The sequence below is a fragment of the Brachionichthys hirsutus genome, chromosome 7 (assembly GCF_040956055.1).
Source record: "Brachionichthys hirsutus isolate HB-005 chromosome 7, CSIRO-AGI_Bhir_v1, whole genome shotgun sequence".
In the NCBI taxonomy this organism is placed as follows: domain Eukaryota; kingdom Metazoa; phylum Chordata; class Actinopteri; order Lophiiformes; family Brachionichthyidae; genus Brachionichthys; species Brachionichthys hirsutus.
Window position 1 is genome coordinate 1,387,265 of NC_090903.1, and position 18,885 is coordinate 1,406,149.

Genomic DNA, 18,885 nt, shown 5'->3' on the forward strand with positions numbered 1-18,885 from the left:
ATCCCAGGTAGATTTTTTTTCTTTAAATCCAAAATTCTGACCAATTTAAAAGCTCACAGCACCTGGTATTCCAAGTGAGTCTCCCGCACATGTACTAACCAGGCCCATGCCTGCTCGGCTTCCAAGATCTGATGAGATTGGGCACTCCCAGGCAGGCATGGCCGTGAGCCAGAGCACGTCATAGAAAACATAGTATATATAGATTTGTCACAATTTTAAACAACTTCAGCAACAAAGGCAACTTTCTTTAACCAGACAACTAAAACACATTTTTCTACAATCAGTCGTCAAGTCCTGAATTCCATGATCGCATTCATCCCAGGTAGATTTTTTTTCTGTCAATTCAAAATTCTGACCAATTTGAAAGCTCACAGCACCTGGTATTCCAAGTGAGTCTCCTGCACATGTACTAACCAGGCCCGTGCCTGCTTGGCTTCCAAGATCTGACGAGTTTGGGCACTCCCAGGCAGGTATGGCCGTGAGCTGGAGTACAGTATAGAAAACATAGTATATATAGATTTGTCACAATTTTAAACAACTTCAGCAACAAAGGCAACTTTCTTTAACCAGACAACGACAACACATTTTTATACAATCAGTCGTCAAGTCTTGAATTCCATGATCGCATTCATCCCAGGTAGATTTTTTTTCTTTAAATCCAAAATTCTGACCAATTTAAAAGCTCACAGCACCTGGTATCCCAAGTGAGTCTCCTGCACATGTACTAACCAGGCCCATGCCTGCTTGGCTTCCAAGATCTGATGGGATTGGGCACTCCCAGGCAGGTATGGCCGTGAGCTAGAGCACGTCATAGAAAACATAGTATATATAGATTTGTCACAATTTTAAACAACTTCAGCAACAAAGGCAACTTTCTTTAACCAGACAACTAAAACACATTTTTCTACAATCAGTCGTCAAGTCCTGAATTCCATGATCGCATTCATCCCAGGTAGATTTTTTTTCTGTCAATTCAAAATTCTGACCAATTTGAAAACTCACAGCATCTGGTATTCCAAGCGAGTCTCCTGCACATGTACTAACCAGGCCCGTGCCTGCTTGGCTTCCAAGATCTGATGACATTGGGCACTCCCAGGCAGGTATGGCCGTGAGCTGGAGTACAGTATAGAAAACATAGTATATATAGATTTGTCACAATTTTAAACAACTTCAGCAACAAAGGCAACTTTCTTTAACCAGACAACTAAAACACATTTTTCTACAATCAGTCGTCAAGTCCTGAATTCCATGATTGCATTCATCCCAGGAAGATTTTTTTCTTTAAATTCAAAATTCTGACCAATTTAAAAGCTCACAGCACCTGGTATTTCAAGTGAGTCTCCCGCACATGTACTAACCAGGCCCGTGCCTGCTTGGCTTCCAAGATCTGATGACATTGGGCACTCCCAGGCAGGTATGGCCGTGAGCTGGAGTACAGTATAGAAAACATAGTATATATAGATTTGTCACAATTTTAAACAACTTCAGCAACAAAGGCAACTTTCTTTAACCAGACAACTAAAACACATTTTTCTACAATCAGTCGTCAAGTCCTGAATTCCATGATTGCATTCATCCCAGGAAGATTTTTTTCTTTAAATTCAAAATTCTGACCAATTTAAAAGCTCACAGCACCTGGTATCCCAAGTGAGTCTCCTGCACATGTACTAACCAGGCCCATGCCTGCTTGGCTTCCAAGATCTGATGAGATTGGGCACTCCCAGGCAGGTATGGCCGTGAGCTGGAGTACGGTATAGAAAACATAGTATATATAGATTTGTCACAATTTTAAACAACTTCAGCAACAAAGGCAACTTTCTTTAACCAGACAACTAAAACACATTTTTCTACAATCAGCCGTCAAGTCCTGAATTCCATGATCGCATTCATCCCAGGTAGATTTTTTTTCTGTCAATTCAAAATTCTGACCAATTTAAAAGCTCACAGCACCTGGTATTCCAAGTGAGTCTCCTGCGCATGTACTAACCAGGCCCGCGCCTGCTTGGCTTCCAAGATCTGACGAGATTGGGCACTCCCAGGCAGGTATGGCCGTGAGCTGGAGTACAGTATAGAAAACATAGTATATATAGATTTGTCACAATTTTAAACAACTTCAGCAACAAAGGCAACTTTCTTTAACCAGACAACTAAAACACATTTTTCTACAATCAGTTGTCAAGTCCTGAATTCCATGATCGCATTCATCCCAGGAAGATTTTTTTCTTTAAATTCAAAATTCTGACCAATTTAAAAGCTCACAGCACCTGGTATTCCAAGTGAGTCTCCTGCACATGTACTAACCAGGCCCGTGCCTGCTTGGCTTCCAAGATCTGACGAGATTGGGCACTCTCAGGCGGGTATGGCCGTGAGCTGGAGTACGGTATAGAAAACATAGTATATATAGATTTGTCACAATTTTAAACAACTTCAGCAACAAAGGCAACTTTCTTTAACCAGACAACTAAAACACATTTTTCTACAATCAGTCGTCAAGTCCTGAATTCCATGATCGCATTCATCCCAGGTAGATTTTTTTTCTGTCAATTCAAAATTCTGACCAATTTAAAAGCTCACAGCACCTGGTATTCCAAGTGAGTCTCCTGCGCACGTACTAACCAGGCCCATGCCTGCTTGGCTTCCAAGATCTGATGACATTGGGCACTCCCAGGCAGGTATGGCCGTGAGCTGGAGTACAGTATAGAAAACATAGTATATATAGATTTGTCACAATTTTAAACAACTTCAGCAACAAAGGCAACTTTCTTTAACCAGACAACTAAAACACATTTTTCTACAATCAGTCGTCAAGTCCTGAATTCCATGATTGCATTCATCCCAGGAAGATTTTTTTCTTTAAATTCAAAATTCTGACCAATTTAAAAGCTCACAGCACCTGGTATCCCAAGTGAGTCTCCCGCACATGTACTAACCAGGCCCATGCCTGCTTGGCTTCCAAAATCTGATGAGATTGGGCACTCCCAGGCAGGTATGGCCGTGAGCTGGAGTACGGTATAGAAAACATAGTATATATAGATTTGTCACAATTTTAAACAACTTCAGCAACAAAGGCAACTTTCTTTAACCAGACAACTAAAACACATTTTTCTACAATCAGCCGTCAAGTCCTGAATTCCATGATCGCATTCATCCCAGGTAGATTTTTTTTCTGTCAATTCAAAATTCTGACCAATTTAAAAGCTCACAGCACCTGGTATTCCAAGTGAGTCTCCTGCGCATGTACTAACCAGGCCCGTGCCTGCTTGGCTTCCAAGATCTGACGAGTTTGGGCACTCCCAGGCAGGTATGGCCGTGAGCTGGAGTACAGTATAGAAAACATAGTATATATAGATTTGTCACAATTTTAAACAACTTCAGCAACAAAGGCAACTTTCTTTAACCAGACAACGACAACACATTTTTATACAATCAGTCGTCAAGTCTTGAATTCCATGATCGCATTCATCCCAGGTAGATTTTTTTTCTTTAAATCCAAAATTCTGACCAATTTAAAAGCTCACAGCACCTGGTATCCCAAGTGAGTCTCCTGCACATGTACTAACCAGGCCCATGCCTGCTTGGCTTCCAAGATCTGATGGGATTGGGCACTCCCAGGCAGGTATGGCCGTGAGCTAGAGCACGTCATAGAAAACATAGTATATATAGATTTGTCACAATTTTAAACAACTTCAGCAACAAAGGCAACTTTCTTTAACCAGACAACTAAAACACATTTTTCTACAATCAGTCGTCAAGTCCTGAATTCCATGATCGCATTCATCCCAGGTAGATTTTTTTTCTGTCAATTCAAAATTCTGACCAATTTGAAAACTCACAGCATCTGGTATTCCAAGCGAGTCTCCTGCACATGTACTAACCAGGCCCGTGCCTGCTTGGCTTCCAAGATCTGATGACATTGGGCACTCCCAGGCAGGTATGGCCGTGAGCTGGAGTACAGTATAGAAAACATAGTATATATAGATTTGTCACAATTTTAAACAACTTCAGCAACAAAGGCAACTTTCTTTAACCAGACAACTAAAACACATTTTTCTACAATCAGTCGTCAAGTCCTGAATTCCATGATTGCATTCATCCCAGGAAGATTTTTTTCTTTAAATTCAAAATTCTGACCAATTTAAAAGCTCACAGCACCTGGTATTCCAAGTGAGTCTCCCGCACATGTACTAACCAGGCCCATGCCTGCTTGGCTTCCAAGATCTGATGAGATTGGGCACTCCCAGGCAGGTATGGCCGTGAGCTGGAGTACGGTATAGAAAACATAGTATATATAGATTTGTCACAATTTTAAACAACTTCAGCAACAAAGGCAACTTTCTTTAACCAGACAACTAAAACACATTTTTCTACAATCAGCCGTCAAGTCCTGAATTCCATGATCGCATTCATCCCAGGTAGATTTTTTTTCTGTCAATTCAAAATTCTGACCAATTTAAAAGCTCACAGCACCTGGTATTCCAAGTGAGTCTCCTGCGCATGTACTAACCAGGCCCATGCCTGCTCGGCTTCCAAGATCTGATGAGATTGGGCACTCCCAGGCAGGTATGGCCGTGAGCTGGAGTATGGTATAGAAAACATAGTATATATAGATTTGTCACAATTTTAAACAACTTCAGCAACAAAGGCAACTTTCTTTAACCAGACAACTAAAACACATTTTTCTACAATCAGTTGTCAAGTCCTGAATTCCATGATCGCATTCATCCCAGGAAGATTTTTTTCTTTAAATTCAAAATTCTGACCAATTTAAAAGCTCACAGCACCTGGTATTCCAAGTGAGTCTCCTGCACATGTACTAACCAGGCCCGTGCCTGCTTGGCTTCCAAGATCTGACGAGATTGGGCACTCTCAGGCGGGTATGGCCGTGAGCTGGAGTACGGTATAGAAAACATAGTATATATAGATTTGTCACAATTTTAAACAACTTCAGCAACAAAGGCAACTTTCTTTAACCAGACAACTAAAACACATTTTTCTACAATCAGTCGTCAAGTCCTGAATTCCATGATCGCATTCATCCCAGGTAGATTTTTTTTCTGTCAATTCAAAATTCTGACCAATTTGAAAACTCACAGCATCTGGTATTCCAAGCGGGTCTCCTGCACATGTACTAACCAGGCCCGTGCCTGCTTGGCTTCCAAGATCTGATGACATTGGGCACTCCCAGGCAGGTATGGCCATGAGCTGGAGTACAGTATAGAAAACATAGTATATATAGATTTGTCACAATTTTAAACAACTTCAGCAACAAAGGCAACTTTCTTTAACCAGACAACGACAACACATTTTTATACAATCAGTCGTCAAGTCCTGAATTCCATGATCGCATTCATCCCAGGTAGATTTTTTTTCTGTCAATTCAAAATTCTGACCAATTTAAAAGCTCACAGCACCTGGTATTCCAAGTGAGTCTCCTGCGCATGTACTAACCAGGCCCGTGCCTGCTTGGCTTCCAAGATCTGACGAGTTTGGGCACTCCCAGGCAGGTATAGCCGTGAGCTGGAGTACAGTATAGAAAACATAGTATATATAGATTTGTCACAATTTTAAACAACTTCAGCAACAAAGGCAACTTTCTTTAACCAGACAACGACAACACATTTTTATACAATCAGTCGTCAAGTCTTGAATTCCATGATCGCATTCATCCCAGGTAGATTTTTTTTCTTTAAATCCAAAATTCTGACCAATTTAAAAGCTCACAGCACCTGGTATCCCAAGTGAGTCTCCTGCACATGTACTAACCAGGCCCATGCCTGCTTGGCTTCCAAGATCTGATGGGATTGGGCACTCCCAGGCAGGTATGGCCGTGAGCTAGAGCACGTCATAGAAAACATAGTATATATAGATTTGTCACAATTTTAAACAACTTCAGCAACAAATGCAACTTTCTTTAACCAGACAACTAAAACACATTTTTCTACAATCAGTCGTCAAGTCCTGAATTCCATGATCGCATTCATCCCAGGTAGATTTTTTTTCTGTCAATTCAAAATTCTGACCAATTTGAAAACTCACAGCATCTGGTATTCCAAGCGAGTCTCCTGCACATGTACTAACCAGGCCCGTGCCTGCTTGGCTTCCAAGATCTGATGACATTGGGCACTCCCAGGCAGGTATGGCCGTGAGCTGGAGTACAGTATAGAAAACATAGTATATATAGATTTGTCACAATTTTAAACAACTTCAGCAACAAAGGCAACTTTCTTTAACCAGACAACTAAAACACATTTTTCTACAATCAGTCGTCAAGTCCTGAATTCCATGATTGCATTCATCCCAGGAAGATTTTTTTCTTTAAATTCAAAATTCTGACCAATTTAAAAGCTCACAGCACCTGGTATCCCAAGTGAGTCTCCCACACATGTACTAACCAGGCCCATGCCTGCTTGGCTTCCAAGATCTGATGAGATTGGGCACTCCCAGGCAGGTATGGCCGTGAGCTGGAGTACGGTATAGAAAACATAGTATATATAGATTTGTCACAATTTTAAACAACTTCAGCAACAAAGGCAACTTTCTTTAACCAGACAACTAAAACACATTTTTCTACAATCAGCCGTCAAGTCCTGAATTCCATTATCGCATTCATCCCAGGTAGATTTTTTTTCTGTCAATTCAAAATTCTGACCAATTTAAAAGCTCACAGCACCTGGTATTCCAAGTGAGTCTCCTGCGCATGTACTAACCAGGCCCGTGCCTGCTTGGCTTCCAAGATCTGACGAGTTTGGGCACTCCCAGGCAGGTATGGCCGTGAGCTGGAGTACAGTATAGAAAACATAGTATATATAGATTTGTCACAATTTTAAACAACTTCAGCAACAAAGGCAACTTTCTTTAACCAGACAACGACAACACATTTTTATACAATCAGTCGTCAAGTCTTGAATTCCATGATCGCATTCATCCCAGGTAGATTTTTTTTCTTTAAATCCAAAATTCTGACCAATTTAAAAGCTCACAGCACCTGGTATCCCAAGTGAGTCTCCTGCACATGTACTAACCAGGCCCATGCCTGCTTGGCTTCCAAGATCTGATGAGATTGGGCACTCCCAGGCAGGTATGGCCGTGAGCTAGAGCACGTCATAGAAAACATAGTATATATAGATTTGTCACAATTTTAAACAACTTCAGCAACAAAGGCAACTTTCTTTAACCAGACAACTAAAACACATTTTTCTACAATCAGTCGTCAAGTCCTGAATTCCATGATCGCATTCATCCCAGGTAGATTTTTTTTCTGTCAATTCAAAATTCTGACCAATTTGAAAACTCACAGCATCTGGTATTCCAAGCGAGTCTCCTGCACATGTACTAACCAGGCCCGTGCCTGCTTGGCTTCCAAGATCTGATGACATTGGGCACTCCCAGGCAGGTATGGCCGTGAGCTGGAGTACAGTATAGAAAACATAGTATATATAGATTTGTCACAATTTTAAACAACTTCAGCAACAAAGGCAACTTTCTTTAACCAGACAACTAAAACACATTTTTCTACAATCAGTCGTCAAGTCCTGAATTCCATGATTGCATTCATCCCAGGAAGATTTTTTTCTTTAAATTCAAAATTCTGACCAATTTAAAAGCTCACAGCACCTGGTATCCCAAGTGAGTCTCTGTCGGGGTAATTCCCTGACACACTGTAAGAAATAATTTAAACGCGCACAAAATGAATCAGGCAGACAAACGTTGATACTTTACCGGTAAGGGGGACCTTGCTCGCCCAGCAGCTGCGATCAAGAGACCTCCTTCCGGGCCCTCAGAGACCTTTTATTCACACAGTAAAAGTAGGTGGTTCCCAAGTATTTAAATAGATCCCTACCCCCTAAGGACAAAGGGAATGTTTCCTATGGGAAAACCTCGTGGCCTCCGCCATCTTAACAAGTTTACAATGAAAATAAAACAATAACTCTAACATTTCCCTCCTGGAATTTTCATTTCACATGGCCTAATATTTATACTGTAACATCCTTATCTCTATGGTTACTACAAAACATTCGGTGTTAACTAAACATGCTTCAAACACTATACTAGAACTAAACTATCAGAAAACAATGATAAAAAAGAATCAGTACAATCAAAAACAATACCTGAGTTATTACATTCATAACCGGAGTTCTTACAATCATACCTGAATCAGGGCGGAAAGCGAAAAACCCGTATTTGCAGATTTCTTTCAAACGGGAAAATTCTTTCCGAACCCAGCTGCATCTGCGATTATCTTTAAAGACACCTAATACAGGATATGAAACACTCTCATGGTTATATCTTGATACACATTTCAAACATCATATTCATCCTCATCTTCGACTTCTCTTGTAGCTAACAATACAGCATACTCCTCTCGCATTGCTACGTTAAGAGCTTCACACTTCTCAGTCATCATTACATTTGTCACAGCATTTACCATCCTCGTTACCATTGCTCTCAAACAGGGAAGAATACAAACGGAAAAAACAAAGAATAAAATCAATACAAAAATGAATGGCATCAAAATTTTTAACAGAACACTTTTCCATGATCCGAGTGTTAGCCATTCGAATGGGTCGAATCCTTTATTTACAAAGTCCTGACTCTGAGCATTACGGATGTTCTTCATGGTTTGGATAGCTTCAGCAATTACCTGTCCGTCACCAGCATTATCAGGAATGTAAGTGCAGCACGAGTCGTTTAACAAAGCACAAACTCCTCCTTGTGCTGCGGTCATTAAGTCGAGAACCATCCTGTTTTGCAAAACCATCAGACGCACGCTGTTCATCTCCTCATCATTAGCTTCCCAAGCTTTAATGCTGGCATTTATAAATAGTCCAATTCTGTAATCCATTGTTTCTACTCTTAACATTATCTTTCCTACCCCTAAATTTGGAAAAAGTGAAAGGATTAGTTTGTTGCTGGTGCTCCACAGTTTAAACTCGTCTGGAACATTTGAACCCCAAATTGAATCGTGCGATGTCACAGCTGGTACAGAGAATGCTCTTCTCTTCCGACTTTTAGAATTAAAAGCTGAGATTACTTTATGACGTTCTTCTAGTCACACATCTCTAGACAAACATTCAAACAGATTACACTTTGGAATATGCAAACTGTTCTTGGTGTTAGGTCAGTCTCGTTCTCGTTCCTTGTCCATCAGCAAATCTTCTTGAAAGTGATTCAGCTTCACTGTCAGTGTTCTTGTCCTGCGTTACACTGTGAGGGTCTCTTCCTCACGGATCTTAAAATGAGTGTGATTCAATCTCTCACCACCTCTCTCTGATCAGACTTCCTGTCTGCATCTCTGGATCAGTTCGGCAAGAGACGTTTCCTCCTGCAGTGCAACGGATGGATTCAGGAAGAACTCTGGATGTTCACGTCTCGTTGGTGTCGTCAGCATGACCCTGAGTGGTCCTCCGTTCCTCGGTCCGGACCGTCTGCTGCTTCCTGATGGTTTCCATGAAGACAACACCAAACACGCTTAGTAGATTCGCCCTCCTGTCGGGACAAAGAAAAACTTCGGCAGATCATTTGCTCTCTGGACATCGTTCAGAAAGAGTGTGCTTCATCTTTTCACTCAACGCTTCCTCTTCACCAAATCGATGTACTGCATGCAGGCTTTTGGTTTCTTCCGTGCATTGGCCAAACCTCATCCTAGCCTTCTCTACACTAGCCTAGCGCTCTGATATACAGTGACATCTGATCTGCGTGTTGTTTCACATCTTACCACCTGATTCACAAAATCATCACCGTTATAACTAGTTATTATGGCTACTGGAACAGCATTTAGTGATTCTACACACATACATACAGCAAACAATTTTTTTTTTAGTATTATTTCTATTCTTCCAGAGTAATTATTGAAACCGTATGTGGTGAAATATTGGTTCACCAAGTTTACCATCCCTCCTTTTGAGACATGTGTAACACCATGACTCAATATTGCTGCCCATCTGTAAAGTGATTTCGGAAGAATAGGTTTATTTTCAGGTGACATAAATACTTCTTCAATAATTTTTGCCCCTTTATTTTCCCACAATTTTTGTTCAGTCTTTGGCGCTGTGGATTGCATATCAACAAGAATGATTTTATCAATTACCTCATCATCCAAAAGACACTGATCCTCAGGAAACATTTTTAATGCTGCTTGTTTAGCCGCTTTGTCAGCTAACCTGTTTCCTGCAGACACGGGATCCGTTCCTGTGGTGTGGGCTGCACATTTACATACAGCCACTGCTTTTGGTAACTGAATTACTTTTAACAGCTGATTTAAAAGATCAGAATGTGTCACCGGTTTACCCATTGCAGTTTTCATACCTCTATTCTGCCAATGCTGCGCAAACACATGTAAAGAAGCAAATGCATATTGTGAGTCCGTGTAAATTGTCACCCTTTTATTTTTGAACATTTTGCATGCTTCAATCAACGCCGTCAATTCTGCTGCTTGAGCAGAATAATGTTTAGGTAATGGTTCAGCTTTCAATACCTTGGTTTGTGAAACAATAGCATAGCCAGTTGCATTCGTCCCATCTGGGTTTTTCTTTGATGAACCATCTACATAGACTATTTCTGAGTCTGATATGGGTACATTTTTCAAATCCGACCTTGGCAAGACTGTGTGCTGAGTTTCCTCAACACAGTCATGTTTTTCTCCATCCTCCTCAGTCGGCATCAATGTTGCTGGATTTAACACTGTACAACGCTTTACTTCCAAATTGGGTTGTGAAAGTAACACATTTAAACACATCAGATGTCTTGCTGGAGACAGAAATGACATTTTTGTTTGTAAAAGCAAGATTGAAACCGAGTGAGGAACAAGGAGTGTCAGATCATGAAACAACACCACCTCAGCAGATGATTGTACTGCCATTGCAGCCGCTATTACTGCACGAACGCAAACGGGTGTAGCTGCTGCTACCGCGTCGAGTTTTGTGGAATAAAAAGCAACTGGTCTCAACTTATCCCCATGTTTTTGCAAAAGCACTGATGCCATGTACCTGTCTTTACAATCTACAGTTTGTACAAAAGGTTTGTCATAGTCTGGAAGAGCCAGCACTGACGTTCCCACTAAACACTGTTTCAAATTGCAAAATTCGTCCTCAGCGTCTTTTGTCCACTTTATTTTGTCAGTCATCGTCATCGGTGTACCATAAATCAATTCTTGCAGCAAAGCTGATCTTTCTGCATAGTTTGGAACCCAGGCTCTGCAATAATTACAAAGACCTAAAAAAGACATCATCTGTTTTTTTGTCAAAGGTTTTGGCGCTGACAAAATGGCTGCTTTCCTGTCGCTATTTATGTGTCTTCCTTGTGCGGATAAAATGTGACCTAAATAGGACACTTGCTCTGCACAGATCTGCAGCTTTTTAGGATTTACCTTGTTACCTGTTTCGGCCAAATATTGCAATAATGCAATGGTGTCAATTCTACACTGCTCTTCTGTCTCCGACGCTAAAAGAATGTCATCTACATAGACGAGAATTTGTGAACCTTTAGGTGGAACAAAAGATGCAAGGCAGTTTCTTATAGCTTGTGAAAAAATTGTTGGACTTTCACAATAACCCTGAGGTAAACGTGTGTAGGTGTACCTCTTTCCTTCAAAAGTGAATGCAAACCAAAATTGACTGTCTTTATGAATTGGAATTGAAAAGAATGCATTACTCAAATCCACTACAGTGAAAACCTTCGCTTTTGGGTTTAAATCATTCAGCAATGTGTGTGGATCTGGAACTACTGGTGCTCTTTGAATCACTACTGCATTTACTGCTTGCAAATCTTGTACCATCCGCCAGCCGGTGGATGGTGGTGCCTTTCTCACTGGAAAAATAGGTGTGTTACATGGTGAATCAGGACACTCAACTAACACCCCAGACTGAAGTAATTCTTTAATTACTGGTCTAATTCCTTCAATCGCATCTGGTTTAAGAGGATATTGCTTTCTACATGGCCTGTATTCTGTTTTTGGTCTAATAACAACAGGTTGGCTATTTTTTAAAAGTCCTACATCTGTTGGACTCTTTGTCCACAAAGTGGATGGCAATGTTTTTAGCAACGCTTCACTTTCCTCTGATAACAGTGCTAGTCATTCAGATTCTTGTTCCACGAGATGGACAGTAGGGGTCGCCCTTGCTATCCATCCCAGGTTGAATTTCCACCATTTTGTGGAAGGACTGAAAAGAGATCCATCACCTTGTTTTTTCCAATCTCTAACGCTTGCTGCTCTGGTTGCCAGATTACCCAAATCATTCCATTCTATCATGGTTGTTTTTGCTAATGATATGTGTGGAACTTGCCACTGTGTCATCAAATTGTTTGCTTCTGAACCTAAAGTAACCAAGGCAAAAGCAGTGGATCTCTTGTCAGTGACCAATTCAGAAAGAATCATCGTCTGCGGACCAAGTCTATTGAACACTTCATCATATTTTGGATCTGTGCCTGGAGTGTCTTTATTTCTTAATGTCACATGTAAATCCTCTGTGGTCATTACATGTTGTTCATCAGATAAGAAAGTTGTAGCTTTTTGTAGCAAAGCATCTGTTGTTTTAGCCGGTGAATTTGAATTCAAATCTAGAGTCCAGTGATAATGAGGAATATACGGCGAACACTGTACAAACAGGTCACTGGGATCCTCCAAACGCAACACTTTCATCATCCCATTACAACCCGGTGCCACAGCTAGCCGCATAGACCACATTTCCTCTCTGCCTAACAGATTAAAAGGACAGTTAGATGCTAAAACTACAGTGGTTGTTGTTCTGATTCCTGTCTCAGGATCCTGTAGTAACAATGGTTGTGACATAAATTGTTTTTCAATTTGCCCGTTTGCTGATCTGACCTGAATCACGTCGCGTGATGTTTTAACTCCAGGAACTGATTGTTTTAGAACTGTCTTGCAGGCACCTGTATCACACAGAAACACGACGGGTTTTCCCTTTACAAAGAGAGTCACTACTGGTTTATCTTGAGTCTCAGAAATCATGAGATGTTCCAAATTAAGAATTAATTCACCGTCTGTTTCATCCGTTGTTTCATGTGTGAGTGCAGCTGGCTGCGAGACCTCCTGCTTTTCTTTTGGGCTGGCTAGTCATGCTGAAAAGTTCCTTCCATCATTTCTTCTTGCATGACAGGTTCTTGCATTATGTCCTCTTTGGTTGCAGTTCCAGCACCTGTTGTCTTCTTCTGGATTCCTTTCTCTCCAACTTGCTTCTCGTCCATCTTGTCTCCGACCTCTTCCACGACTGCGACCTCGTCCTCGGTCTCGTCTGTCGTGTCCTCCAAAATAATACACTTCCTCTGCATCCTCTTCAACTTCTTGCCAGAACACGTCATTCTTCACTCTTGTCTTCTTCTTGTTGGCAGTCACTTTTTCAGCATGAATAGCCCAAGTCATGAACTGACTTATAGTTTGAGTCGCCATCCCTACATTATTTTTTGTTAACCAGTGTCCGATTTCTGTTTTGCAATTCTGGAGAATAGCATTTTTTAGCTGCTGTTGAAACGGTCCCTGCTCATTATTATCATTGTTAAGGCCACTATTCTGAGCAAAAACCTTTTCCATTCTGTAACGGAAATCTTCCACAGATTCATCATCTTTTTGTTTAGTTTGACTTATCACGCTGTAATCTGCTCTCTTTCTGAACTGCTCTCTTATTTGATTTTCTAGAATCCGAATTCGCTGTTGTAGCTCATGGCTTCTAGCTGGTAATGGCTGTCCATCATCAGTGGGATCCCAATTTCCTCTAATCTTGTGCCAATCTTTTCCCAGGGCTGCCATGAAAGATTGTTGCACCTCAATGCCATTAAGCCAATATGACTCTACGATTTGACGCATTCCCTCCAAGAATCCTTCAGCGTCTTCTTTCGGAGAGGGGATGCCTTCTACAGTTTTTTTTACATCTGTTGCGGTCCATGTCCTATAGACTCTCATTATTCTATCACCAGGATTATGTCCATCCCATGCTGGATTGGGCACTTCTATAAGTGGGTGCAAATCAAATGTTGCCTTTATTCTATCTCCCTCGTCTTCCTCATCTTCTCCGGAGTCCCTTTTAAAGTTACACTTCTGCTCTCTCTTAGATTTTTCATTTGAACGCAGATCATACCCGTTTTGCTGTTTAATCTGATCCTGCACTTCCTCATTTATTTGCTTATATATAGGTGGGGGAGTTGACTGTCCCCCCGCAGCTCCTTCAAATGGCGGAGACGAAGCCTGCAGTCTTCGCCTCGCCCCTCCCTCATTATCTTCCTGACGAACATAATTAATGTCTTTTTGGTCTTCACCTTTTTTGTTGTTTTTTGAATTTACCAACCCTTCTCTTCTGTTAAGCGCCTCAGTAATCCACAATTCTAAGTGGTGCAAACCTTCAACTTCCTCCCTCTCTGGATCATTTTTAGTTCTAACCTTCATGCGAACCCGCAGCTCCCTCAACGGTTCTACCTTTAAATGACCAGTGAATCCATAAGTTGCTTTCCAGTGTTTAACATGCTCAGAAGAAGCAGGGTAGCGATAATTCATGTATTTTTCATCCCCTGTTGGGATCTGTTGCTCGCTAACAACAGGCTCTTTTTCTTTTTTCCCGTTACAAATCCCCATTATGCTAACTACAGAGTGTGGTTTATCAAAATACAAAGTTCTCACGGACCAATATTCAGATTCTGAACAGCAAGCTAGCCAGATGAGGCCTCAAATTCAGCCTTTCACCGGAGCTTTTGCTCAGAACTAAAATTGTTTTCGATGTAATTGATAACCACCTAGATTCCTCATAAGCCAAAACAATATCAATAGCAGATCAGATCAGACAGATGCACCAATAATGTTCAGACTTCACTCACACAAAACACGTGTGCACACACATACACCCACGCTACTTGTCGTTACACTCAATGGCCATGCTCGATTTAGGACTCCGTTCTACGCGGTCCAAGGCTTATTATACTTTAATAACCTGCTTCCTGCCTGTCTGTTTTCAGAGCAGGGGGATTAAGAAGAATCCGCGTCCTGCCTGCTCTAAGAACAGCCGAGATTTATGACCGCTACGGATCAAGGGCTTATTCGCTGATAACCCGGATTTAAGAAATCTCCACCAATTTCTATGGCTAGCGTAAACGCCACCAGTTTTAGGATCTAGTGACCCAAGGGGTATTCGACGATAACCTAATTACACTTCCACAGATAACGTTTAAGACGAAACCCGTCTACGTAACCGACAAGCACGCGCCGCGCGCGCGACCTAAAACGTGCGTTCACAGCACCAACACACACACACACACACAAGTTTGTCTTACCTTTTTTTAAAAGGTGCGCAGGATTGCTGTTCGGCCTCGTCAAACCATCCGTCGCCGAACCGAAAGAGGAAGGCTGGCCAGCGAAGAAGTTGCTCCACCGGACTTTAGATTCACTCCGTCGGAGCGCGTGCACGTTCAGTTTCCTCGCCGCGGCTCGAAGACGTCGGTTATATTGAGCACCGGCACGTCGAAGGACCAATTTATGTCGGGGTAATTCCCTGACACACTGTAAGAAATAATTTAAACGCACACAAAATGAATCAGGCAGACAAACGTTGATACTTTACCGGTAAGGGGGACCTTGCTCGCCCAGCAGCTGCGATCAAGAGACCTCCTTCCGGGCCCTCAGAGACCTTTTATTCACACAGTAAAAGTAGGTGGTTCCCAAGTATTTAAATAGATCCCTACCCCCTAAGGACAAAGGGAATGTTTCCTATGGGAAAACCTCGTGGCCTCCGCCATCTTAACAAGTTTACAATGAAAATAAAACAATAACTCTAACAGTCTCCCGCACATGTACTAACCAGGCCCATGCCTGCTTGGCTTCCAAGATCTGATGAGATTGGGCACTCCCAGGCAGGTATGGCCGTGAGCTGGAGTACGGTATAGAAAACATAGTATATATAGATTTGTCACAATTTTAAACAACTTCAGCAACAAAGGCAACTTTCTTTAACCAGACAACTAAAACACATTTTTCTACAATCAGCCGTCAAGTCCTGAATTCCATTATCGCATTCATCCCAGGTAGATTTTTTTTCTGTCAATTCAAAATTCTGACCAATTTAAAAGCTCACAGCACCTGGTATTCCAAGTGAGTCTCCTGCGCATGTACTAACCAGGCCCGTGCCTGCTTGGCTTCCAAGATCTGACGAGTTTGGGCACTCCCAGGCAGGTATGGCCGTGAGCTGGAGTACAGTATAGAAAACATAGTATATATAGATTTGTCACAATTTTAAACAACTTCAGCAACAAAGGCAACTTTCTTTAACCAGACAACGACAACACATTTTTATACAATCAGTCGTCAAGTCTTGAATTCCATGATCGCATTCATCCCAGGTAGATTTTTTTTCTTTAAATCCAAAATTCTGACCAATTTAAAAGCTCACAGCACCTGGTATCCCAAGTGAGTCTCCTGCACATGTACTAACCAGGCCCATGCCTGCTTGGCTTCCAAGATCTGATGAGATTGGGCACTCCCAGGCAGGTATGGCCGTGAGCTAGAGCACGTCATAGAAAACATAGTATATATAGATTTGTCACAATTTTAAACAACTTCAGCAACAAAGGCAACTTTCTTTAACCAGACAACTAAAACACATTTTTCTACAATCAGTCGTCAAGTCCTGAATTCCATGATCGCATTCATCCCAGGTAGATTTTCTTTCTGTCAATTCAAAATTCTGACCAATTTGAAAACTCACAGCATCTGGTATTCCAAGCGAGTCTCCTGCACATGTACTAACCAGGCCCGTGCCTGCTTGGCTTCCAAGATCTGATGACATTGGGCACTCCCAGGCAGGTATGGCCGTGAGCTGGAGTACAGTATAGAAAACATAGTATATATAGATTTGTCACAATTTTAAACAACTTCAGCAACAAAGGCAACTTTCTTTAACCAGACAACTAAAACACATTTTTCTACAATCAGTTGTCAAGTCCTGAATTCCATGATCGCATTCATCCCAGGAAGATTTTTTTCTTTAAATTCAAAATTCTGACCAATTTAAAAGCTCACAGCACCTGGTATTCCAAGTGAGTCTCCTGCACATGTACTAACCAGGCCCGTGCCTGCCTGGCTTCCAAGATCTGACGAGATTGGGCACTCTCAGGCGGGTATGGCCGTGAGCTGGAGTACGGTATCGAAAACATAGTATATATAGATTGGTCACAATTTTAAACAACTTCAGCAACAAAGGCAACTTTCTTTAACCAGACAACGACAACACATTTTTATACAATCAGTCGTCAAGTCTTGAATTCCATGATCGCATTCATCCCAGGTAGATTTTTTTTCTTTAAATCCAAAATTCTGACCAATTTAAAAGCTCACAGCACCTGGTATCCCAAGTGAGTCTCCTGCACATGTACTAACCAGGCCCATGCCTGCTTGGCTTCCAAGACCTGACGAGATTGGGCACTCCCAGGCAGGTATGGCCGTGAGCTAGAGCACGTCATAGAAAACATAGTATATATAGATTTGTCACAATTTTAAACAACTTCAGCAACAAAGGCAACTTTCTTTAACCAGACAACGACAACACATTTTTATACAATCAGTCGTCAAGTCCTGAATTCCATGATCGCATTCATCCCAGGTAGATTTTTTTTCTGTCAATTCAAAATTCTGACCAATTTAAAAGCTCACAGCACCCGGTATTCCAAGTGAGTCTCCTGCGCATGTACTAACCAGGCCCGTGCCTGCTTGGCTTCCAAGATCTGACGAGTTTGGGCACTCCCAGGCAGGTATGGCCGTGAGCTGGAGTACAGTACAGAAAACATAGTATATATAGATTTGTCACAATTTTAAACAACTTCAGCAACAAAGGCAACTTTCTTTAACCAGACAACGACAACACATTTTTATACAATCAGTCGTCAAGTCTTGAATTCCATGATCGCATTCATCCCAGGTAGATTTTTTTTCTTTAAATCCAAAATTCTGACCAATTTAAAAGCTCACAGCACCTGGTATCCCAAGTGAGTCTCCTGCACATGTACTAACCAGGCCCATGCCTGCTTGGCTTCCAAGATCTGATGAGATTGGGCACTCCCAGGCAGGCATGGCCGTGAGCTAGAGCACGTCATAGAAAACATAGTATATATAGATTTGTCACAATTTTAAACAACTTCAGCAACAAAGGCAACTTTCTTTAACCAGACAACTAAAACACATTTTTCTACAATCAGTCGTCAAGTCCTGAATTCCATGATCGCATTCATCCCAGGTAGATTTTTTTTCTGTCAATTCAAAATTCTTACCAATTTGAAAACCCACAGCATCTGGTATTCCAAGCGAGTCTCCTGCACATGTACTAACCAGGCCCGTGCCTGCTTGGCTTCCAAGATCTGATGACATTGGGCACTCCCAGGCAGGTATGGCCGTGAGCTGGAGTACAGTATAGAAAACATAGTATATATAGATTTGTCACAATTTTAAACAACTTCAGCAACAAAGGCAACTTTCTTTAACCAGACAACGACAACACATTTTTATACAATCAGTCGTCAAGTCTTGAATTCCATGATCGCATTCATCCCAGGTAGATTTTTTTTCTTTAAATCCAAAATTCTGACCAATTTAAAAGCTCACAGCACCTGGTATCCCAAGTGAGTCTCCTGCACATGTACTAACCAGGCCCATGCCTGCTTGGCTTCCAAGATCTGATGAGATTGGGCACTGCCAGGCAGGTATGGCCGTGAGCTAGAGCACGTCATAGAAAACATAGTATATATAGATTTGTCACAATTTTAAACAACTTCAGCAACAAAGGCAACTTTCTTTAACCAGACAACTAAAACACATTTTTTTACAATCAGTCGTCAAGTCTTGAATTCCATGATCGCATTCATCCCAGGTAGATTTTTTTTTCTGTCAATTCAAAATTC

At 41.5% G+C, this 18,885-nt stretch overlaps 32 pseudogenes; all 32 read right to left on the minus strand.

Moving 5' to 3' along the window:
- Positions 1 to 50: 50 nt before the first annotated feature.
- On the minus strand, positions 51 to 169 carry LOC137896893 (5S ribosomal RNA; annotated as a pseudogene).
- Positions 170 to 365: 196 nt separating this feature from the next.
- On the minus strand, positions 366 to 484 carry LOC137896368 (5S ribosomal RNA; annotated as a pseudogene).
- Positions 485 to 680: 196 nt separating this feature from the next.
- LOC137897576 (5S ribosomal RNA) lies at positions 681 to 799 on the minus strand (annotated as a pseudogene).
- Positions 800 to 995: 196 nt separating this feature from the next.
- Positions 996 to 1,114, minus strand: LOC137897402 (5S ribosomal RNA; annotated as a pseudogene).
- Positions 1,115 to 1,309: 195 nt separating this feature from the next.
- LOC137897246 (5S ribosomal RNA) lies at positions 1,310 to 1,428 on the minus strand (annotated as a pseudogene).
- Positions 1,429 to 1,623: 195 nt separating this feature from the next.
- Positions 1,624 to 1,742, minus strand: LOC137897885 (5S ribosomal RNA; annotated as a pseudogene).
- A 196-nt stretch (positions 1,743 to 1,938) lies between these two features.
- Positions 1,939 to 2,057, minus strand: LOC137897657 (5S ribosomal RNA; annotated as a pseudogene).
- A 195-nt stretch (positions 2,058 to 2,252) lies between these two features.
- Positions 2,253 to 2,371, minus strand: LOC137897639 (5S ribosomal RNA; annotated as a pseudogene).
- Positions 2,372 to 2,567: 196 nt separating this feature from the next.
- LOC137896699 (5S ribosomal RNA) lies at positions 2,568 to 2,686 on the minus strand (annotated as a pseudogene).
- A 195-nt stretch (positions 2,687 to 2,881) lies between these two features.
- LOC137896922 (5S ribosomal RNA) lies at positions 2,882 to 3,000 on the minus strand (annotated as a pseudogene).
- Positions 3,001 to 3,196: 196 nt separating this feature from the next.
- On the minus strand, positions 3,197 to 3,315 carry LOC137896404 (5S ribosomal RNA; annotated as a pseudogene).
- A 196-nt stretch (positions 3,316 to 3,511) lies between these two features.
- Positions 3,512 to 3,630, minus strand: LOC137897577 (5S ribosomal RNA; annotated as a pseudogene).
- Positions 3,631 to 3,826: 196 nt separating this feature from the next.
- LOC137897403 (5S ribosomal RNA) lies at positions 3,827 to 3,945 on the minus strand (annotated as a pseudogene).
- Positions 3,946 to 4,140: 195 nt separating this feature from the next.
- LOC137896550 (5S ribosomal RNA) lies at positions 4,141 to 4,259 on the minus strand (annotated as a pseudogene).
- Positions 4,260 to 4,455: 196 nt separating this feature from the next.
- LOC137896333 (5S ribosomal RNA) lies at positions 4,456 to 4,574 on the minus strand (annotated as a pseudogene).
- Positions 4,575 to 4,769: 195 nt separating this feature from the next.
- On the minus strand, positions 4,770 to 4,888 carry LOC137897640 (5S ribosomal RNA; annotated as a pseudogene).
- A 511-nt stretch (positions 4,889 to 5,399) lies between these two features.
- Positions 5,400 to 5,518, minus strand: LOC137896659 (5S ribosomal RNA; annotated as a pseudogene).
- Positions 5,519 to 5,714: 196 nt separating this feature from the next.
- On the minus strand, positions 5,715 to 5,833 carry LOC137897578 (5S ribosomal RNA; annotated as a pseudogene).
- Positions 5,834 to 6,029: 196 nt separating this feature from the next.
- LOC137897404 (5S ribosomal RNA) lies at positions 6,030 to 6,148 on the minus strand (annotated as a pseudogene).
- Positions 6,149 to 6,343: 195 nt separating this feature from the next.
- Positions 6,344 to 6,462, minus strand: LOC137896930 (5S ribosomal RNA; annotated as a pseudogene).
- Positions 6,463 to 6,658: 196 nt separating this feature from the next.
- Positions 6,659 to 6,777, minus strand: LOC137896405 (5S ribosomal RNA; annotated as a pseudogene).
- Positions 6,778 to 6,973: 196 nt separating this feature from the next.
- Positions 6,974 to 7,092, minus strand: LOC137897886 (5S ribosomal RNA; annotated as a pseudogene).
- A 196-nt stretch (positions 7,093 to 7,288) lies between these two features.
- Positions 7,289 to 7,407, minus strand: LOC137897405 (5S ribosomal RNA; annotated as a pseudogene).
- An 8,656-nt stretch (positions 7,408 to 16,063) lies between these two features.
- On the minus strand, positions 16,064 to 16,182 carry LOC137896406 (5S ribosomal RNA; annotated as a pseudogene).
- Positions 16,183 to 16,378: 196 nt separating this feature from the next.
- On the minus strand, positions 16,379 to 16,497 carry LOC137897887 (5S ribosomal RNA; annotated as a pseudogene).
- A 196-nt stretch (positions 16,498 to 16,693) lies between these two features.
- LOC137897407 (5S ribosomal RNA) lies at positions 16,694 to 16,812 on the minus strand (annotated as a pseudogene).
- Positions 16,813 to 17,007: 195 nt separating this feature from the next.
- On the minus strand, positions 17,008 to 17,126 carry LOC137896830 (5S ribosomal RNA; annotated as a pseudogene).
- A 196-nt stretch (positions 17,127 to 17,322) lies between these two features.
- Positions 17,323 to 17,441, minus strand: LOC137896876 (5S ribosomal RNA; annotated as a pseudogene).
- Positions 17,442 to 17,637: 196 nt separating this feature from the next.
- Positions 17,638 to 17,756, minus strand: LOC137896565 (5S ribosomal RNA; annotated as a pseudogene).
- A 196-nt stretch (positions 17,757 to 17,952) lies between these two features.
- Positions 17,953 to 18,071, minus strand: LOC137896631 (5S ribosomal RNA; annotated as a pseudogene).
- A 196-nt stretch (positions 18,072 to 18,267) lies between these two features.
- Positions 18,268 to 18,386, minus strand: LOC137897464 (5S ribosomal RNA; annotated as a pseudogene).
- Positions 18,387 to 18,582: 196 nt separating this feature from the next.
- On the minus strand, positions 18,583 to 18,701 carry LOC137897830 (5S ribosomal RNA; annotated as a pseudogene).
- Positions 18,702 to 18,885: the final 184 nt, after the last annotated feature.